This window comes from Juglans regia, unplaced genomic scaffold (genome assembly GCF_001411555.2).
Source record: "Juglans regia cultivar Chandler unplaced genomic scaffold, Walnut 2.0 Scaffold_859, whole genome shotgun sequence".
NCBI lineage: Eukaryota > Viridiplantae > Streptophyta > Magnoliopsida > Fagales > Juglandaceae > Juglans > Juglans regia.
Genome location: NW_023363556.1, coordinates 1 through 4,664, shown reverse-complemented (window position 1 = coordinate 4,664; position 4,664 = coordinate 1). Strand labels below are relative to the sequence as shown.

Sequence of the window (4,664 nt, the reverse complement as noted above, 5' to 3'; positions counted from 1 at the left end):
AATCCACTCCCGAGTGCTCCTTCTTGTCAATTTATCTCGCAAGGCGGGAAAAACAAAAACGAGGGGTGCAACACGAGGACTTCCCAGGAGGTCACCCATCCTAGTACTACTCTCGCCCAAGCACGCTTAACTGCGGAGTTCTGATGGGATCCGGTGCATTAGTGCTGGTATGATCGCACTCATCAAACTAATTACTTAAAATTCATATAATCCTTGAGCGACATACTAGCGTCCTTCCGATCCCAATCCAAACGGAGATCTGATCCAAACCCATGGCTACGCGATGGGCAGGGCGAGATTTTCCAAAAAATCCACTCCCGAGTGCTCCTTCTTGTCAATTTATCTCGCAAGGCGGAAAAAACAAAAACGAGGGGTGCAACACGAGGACTTCCCAGGAGGTCACCCATCCTAGTACTACTCTCGCCCAAGCACGCTTAACTGCGGAGTTCTGATGGGATCCGGTGCATTAGTGCTGGTATGATCGCACCCATCAAACTAAATACTAAAAATTCAAATAATCCTTGAGCGACATACTAGCGTCCTTCCGATCCCAATCCAATCGGAGATCTGATCCAAACCCATGGCTACGCGATGGGCAGGGCGAGATTTTCCGAAAAATCCACTCCCGAGTGGTCCTTCTTGTCAATTTATCTCGCAAGGCGGAAAAAAAATCAACGAGGGGTGAAACACGAGGACTTCCCAGGAGGTCACCCATCCTAGTACTACTCTCGCCCAAGCACGCTTAACTGCGGAGTTCTGATGGGATCCGGTGCATTAGTGCTGGTATGATCGCACCCATCAAACCAATTACTTAAAATTCAAATAATCCTAGAGCGACATACTAGCGTCCTTCCGATCCCAATCCAAACGGAGATCTGATCCAAACCCATCGCTACGCGATGGGCAGGGCGCGATTTTCCTAAAAATCCACTCCCGAGTGGTCCTTCTTGTCATTTTATCTCGCAAGGCGGAAAAAATAAAAACGAGGGGTGCAACACGAGGACTTCCCAGGAGGTCACCCATCCTAGTACTACTCGCGCCCAAGCACGCTTAACTGCGGAGTTCTGATGGGATCCGGTGCATTAGTGCTGGTATGATCGCACCCATCAAACTAATTACTTAAAATTCATATAATCCTTGAGCGACATACTAGCGTCCTTCCGATCCCAATCCAAACGGAGATCTCATCCAAACCCATAGCTACGCGATGGGCAGGGCGAGATTTTCTCAAAAATCCACCCCCGAGTGGTCCTTCTTGTCAATTTATCTCGCAAGGCGGAGAAAACAAAACGAGGGGTGCAACACGAGGACTTCCCAGGAGGTCACCCATCCTAGTACTACTCTCGCCCAAGCACGCTTAACTGCGGAGTTCTGATGGGATCCGGTGCATTAGTGCTGGTATGATCGCATCCATCAAACTAAATACTTAAAATTCATATAATCCTTGAGCGACATACTAGCGTCCTTCCGATCCCAATCCAAACGGAGATCTGATCCAAACCCATGGCTACGCGATGGGCCGGGTGAGATTTTCCCAAAAATCCACTCCCGAGTGCTCCTTCTTGTCAATTTATCTCGCAAGGCGGAAAAAACAAAAACGAGGGGTGCAACACGAGGACTTCCCAGGAGGTCACCCATCCTAGTACTACTCTCGCCCAAGCACGCTTAACTGCGGAGTTCTGATGGGATCCGGTGCATTAGTGCTGGTATGATCGCACCCATCAAACTAAATACATAAAATTCAAATAATCCTTGAGCGACATACTAGCGTCCTTCCGATCCCAATCCAATCGGAGATCTGATCCAAACCCATGGCTAATGCCGAGCGTAAGTAGATTTCAAAAAATCCACTCCCCGAAAATGGTCCTTCTTGTCACCGACCGCATGTAAAAAAATCAACGAGGGGTGCAACACGAGGACTTCCCAGGAGGTCACCCATCCTAGTACTACTCTCGCCCAAGCACGCTTAACTGCGGAGTTCTGATGGGATCCGGTGCATTAGTGCTGGTATGATCGCACTCATCAAACTAATTACTTAAAATTCATATAATCCTTGAGCGACATACTAGCGTCCTTCCGATCCCAATCCAAACGGAGATCTGATCCAAACCCATGGCTACGCGATGGGCAGGGCGAGATTTTCCCAAAAATCCACTCCCGAGTGCTCCTTCTTGTCAATTTATCTCGCAAGGCTGAAAAAACAAAAACGAGGGGTGCAACACGAGGACTTCCCAGGAGGTCACCCATCCTAGTACTACTCTCGCCCAAGCACGCTTAACTGCGGAGTTCTGATGGGATCCGGTGCATTAGTGCTGGTATGATCGCACCCATCAAACTAAATACTTAAAATTCAAATAATCCTTGAGCCACATACTAGCGTCCTTCCGATCCCAATCCAATCGGAGATCTGATCCAAACCCATGGCTACGCGATGGGCAGGGCGAGATTTTCCGAAAAATCCACTCCCGAGTGGTCCTTCTTGTCAATTTATCTCGCAAGGTGGAAAAAAAATCAACGAGGGGTGCAACATGAGGACTTCACAGGAGGTCACCCATCCTAGTACTACTCTCGCCCAAGCACGCTTAACTGCGGAGTTCTGATGGGATCCGGTGCATTAGTGCTGGTATGATCGCATCCATCAAACTAATTACTTAAAATTCATATAATCCTTGAGCGACATACTAGCGTCCTTCCGATCCCAATCCAAACGGAGATCTGATCCAAACCCATGGCTACGCGATGGGCAGGGCGAGATTTCCCGAAAAATCCACTCCCGAGTGCTCCTTCTTGTCAATTTATCTCGCAAGGCAGAAAAAACAAAAACGAGGGGTGCAACACGAGGACTTCCCAGGAGGTCACCCATCCTAGTACTCCTCTTGGCTTGCGGCTTAGCTGGGATTACGATGGGATCCGGTGCATTAGTGCTGGTATGATCGCACCCATCAAAACTAATTACTTAAAATTCAAATAATCCTTGAGCGACATACTAGCGTCCTTCCGATCCCAATCCAAACGGAGATCTGATCCAAACCCATGGCTACGCGATGGGCAGGGCGAGATTTTCCCAAAAATCCACTCCAGAGTGCTCCTTCTTGTCAATTTATCTCGCAAGGCGGAAAAAACAAAAACGAGGGGTGCAACACGAGGACTTCCCAGGAGGTCACCCATCCTAGTACTACTCTCGCCCAAGCACGCTTAACTGCGGAGTTATGATGGGATCAGGTGCATTAGTGCTGGTATGATCGCACCCATCAAACTAATTACTTAAAATTCATATAATCCTTGAGCGACATACTAGCGTCCTTCCGATCCCAATCAAAACGGAGATCTGATCCAAACCCATGGCTACGCGATGGGCAGGGCGAGATTTTCCCAAAAATCCACTCCCGAGTGCTCCTTCTTGTCAATTTATCTCGCAAGGCGGAAAAAGCAAAAACGAGGGGTGCAACACGAGGACTTCCCAGGAGGTCACCCATCCTAGTACTACTCTCACCCAAGCACGCTTAACTGCGGAGTTCTGATGGGATCCGGTGCATTAGTGCTGGTATGATCGCTCCCATCAAACTAATTACTTAAAATTCATATAATCCTTGGCCGACATACTAGCGTCCTTCCGATCCCAATCCAAACGGAGATCTGATCCAAACCCATGGCTACGCGATGGGCAGGGCGAGATTTTCCCAAAAATCCACTCCAGAGTGCTCCTTCTTGTCAATTTATCTCGCAAGGCGGAAAAAACAAAAACGAGGGGTGCAACACGAGGACTTCCCAGGAGGTCACCCATCCTAGTACTACTCTCGCCCAAGCACGCTTAACTGCGGAGTTCTGATGGGATCCGGTGCATTAGTGCTGGTATGATCGCACCCATCAAACTAATTACTTAAATTCATATAATCCTTGAGCGACATACTAGCGTCCTTCCGATCCCAATCCAAACGGAGATCTGATCCAAACCCATGGCTACGCGATGGGCAGGGCGAGATTTTCCCCAAAATCCACTCCCGAGTGCTCCTTCTTGTCAATTTATCTCGCAAGGCGGAAAAAACAAAAACGAGGGGTGCAACACGAGGACTTCCCAGGAGGTCGCCCATCCTAGTACTACTCTCGCCCAAGCACGCTTAACTGCGGAGTTCTGATGGGATCCGGTGCATTAGTGCTGGTATGATCGCACCCATCAAACTAATTACTTAAAATTCATATAATCCTTGAGCGACATACTAGCGTCGCCCGTGCAATCAAGCGAGTCTGGGTAAACCCGCTGGCTCTACAGCGATGATGGTAGAGCGGATTTTTCTCAAAAATCCACCCCCGAGTGGTCCTTCTTGTCAATTTATCTCGCAAGGCGGAGAAAACAAAAACGAGGGTGCAACACGAGGACTTCCCAGGAGGTCACCCATCCTAGTACTACTCTCGCCCAAGCACGCTTAACTGCGGAGTTCTGATGGGATCCGGTGCATTAGTGCTGGTATGCTCGCACCCATCAAACTAAATACTTAAAATTCAAATAATCCTTGAGCGACATACTAGCGTCCTTCCGATCCCAATCCAATCGGAGATCTGATCCAAACCCATGGCTACGCGATGGGCAGGGCGAGATTTTTCGAAAAATCCACTCCCGAGTGGTCCTTCTTGTCAATTTATCTCGCAAGGCGGAAAAAAAAAAA

General features: G+C 48.6%; 14 non-coding genes across 14 annotated transcripts; all 14 read right to left on the bottom strand.

Annotated features, from left to right (window-relative positions):
• Nucleotides 1-62: 62 nt before the first annotated feature.
• On the bottom strand, nucleotides 63-181 carry LOC118347335. Its single transcript, XR_004800556.1, has one exon. It is a non-coding gene; the product is annotated as a 5S ribosomal RNA (ribosomal RNA).
• A 189-nt stretch (nucleotides 182-370) lies between these two features.
• Nucleotides 371-489, bottom strand: LOC118347344. Its single transcript, XR_004800565.1, has one exon. It is a non-coding gene; the product is annotated as a 5S ribosomal RNA (ribosomal RNA).
• A 189-nt stretch (nucleotides 490-678) lies between these two features.
• Nucleotides 679-797, bottom strand: LOC118347338. The gene has a single exon (XR_004800559.1). It is a non-coding gene; the product is annotated as a 5S ribosomal RNA (ribosomal RNA).
• Nucleotides 798-986: 189 nt separating this feature from the next.
• LOC118347345 lies at nucleotides 987-1,105 on the bottom strand. The gene has a single exon (XR_004800566.1). It is a non-coding gene; the product is annotated as a 5S ribosomal RNA (ribosomal RNA).
• A 188-nt stretch (nucleotides 1,106-1,293) lies between these two features.
• LOC118347336 lies at nucleotides 1,294-1,412 on the bottom strand. Its single transcript, XR_004800557.1, has one exon. It is a non-coding gene; the product is annotated as a 5S ribosomal RNA (ribosomal RNA).
• Nucleotides 1,413-1,601: 189 nt separating this feature from the next.
• LOC118347343 lies at nucleotides 1,602-1,720 on the bottom strand. The gene has a single exon (XR_004800564.1). It is a non-coding gene; the product is annotated as a 5S ribosomal RNA (ribosomal RNA).
• A 182-nt stretch (nucleotides 1,721-1,902) lies between these two features.
• LOC118347334 lies at nucleotides 1,903-2,021 on the bottom strand. The gene has a single exon (XR_004800555.1). It is a non-coding gene; the product is annotated as a 5S ribosomal RNA (ribosomal RNA).
• A 189-nt stretch (nucleotides 2,022-2,210) lies between these two features.
• On the bottom strand, nucleotides 2,211-2,329 carry LOC118347342. The gene has a single exon (XR_004800563.1). It is a non-coding gene; the product is annotated as a 5S ribosomal RNA (ribosomal RNA).
• A 189-nt stretch (nucleotides 2,330-2,518) lies between these two features.
• LOC118347340 lies at nucleotides 2,519-2,637 on the bottom strand. The gene has a single exon (XR_004800561.1). It is a non-coding gene; the product is annotated as a 5S ribosomal RNA (ribosomal RNA).
• A 494-nt stretch (nucleotides 2,638-3,131) lies between these two features.
• On the bottom strand, nucleotides 3,132-3,250 carry LOC118347341. Its single transcript, XR_004800562.1, has one exon. It is a non-coding gene; the product is annotated as a 5S ribosomal RNA (ribosomal RNA).
• A 189-nt stretch (nucleotides 3,251-3,439) lies between these two features.
• LOC118347339 lies at nucleotides 3,440-3,558 on the bottom strand. Its single transcript, XR_004800560.1, has one exon. It is a non-coding gene; the product is annotated as a 5S ribosomal RNA (ribosomal RNA).
• Nucleotides 3,559-3,747: 189 nt separating this feature from the next.
• LOC118347332 lies at nucleotides 3,748-3,866 on the bottom strand. Its single transcript, XR_004800553.1, has one exon. It is a non-coding gene; the product is annotated as a 5S ribosomal RNA (ribosomal RNA).
• A 188-nt stretch (nucleotides 3,867-4,054) lies between these two features.
• On the bottom strand, nucleotides 4,055-4,173 carry LOC118347333. Its single transcript, XR_004800554.1, has one exon. It is a non-coding gene; the product is annotated as a 5S ribosomal RNA (ribosomal RNA).
• Nucleotides 4,174-4,360: 187 nt separating this feature from the next.
• LOC118347337 lies at nucleotides 4,361-4,479 on the bottom strand. The gene has a single exon (XR_004800558.1). It is a non-coding gene; the product is annotated as a 5S ribosomal RNA (ribosomal RNA).
• Nucleotides 4,480-4,664: the final 185 nt, after the last annotated feature.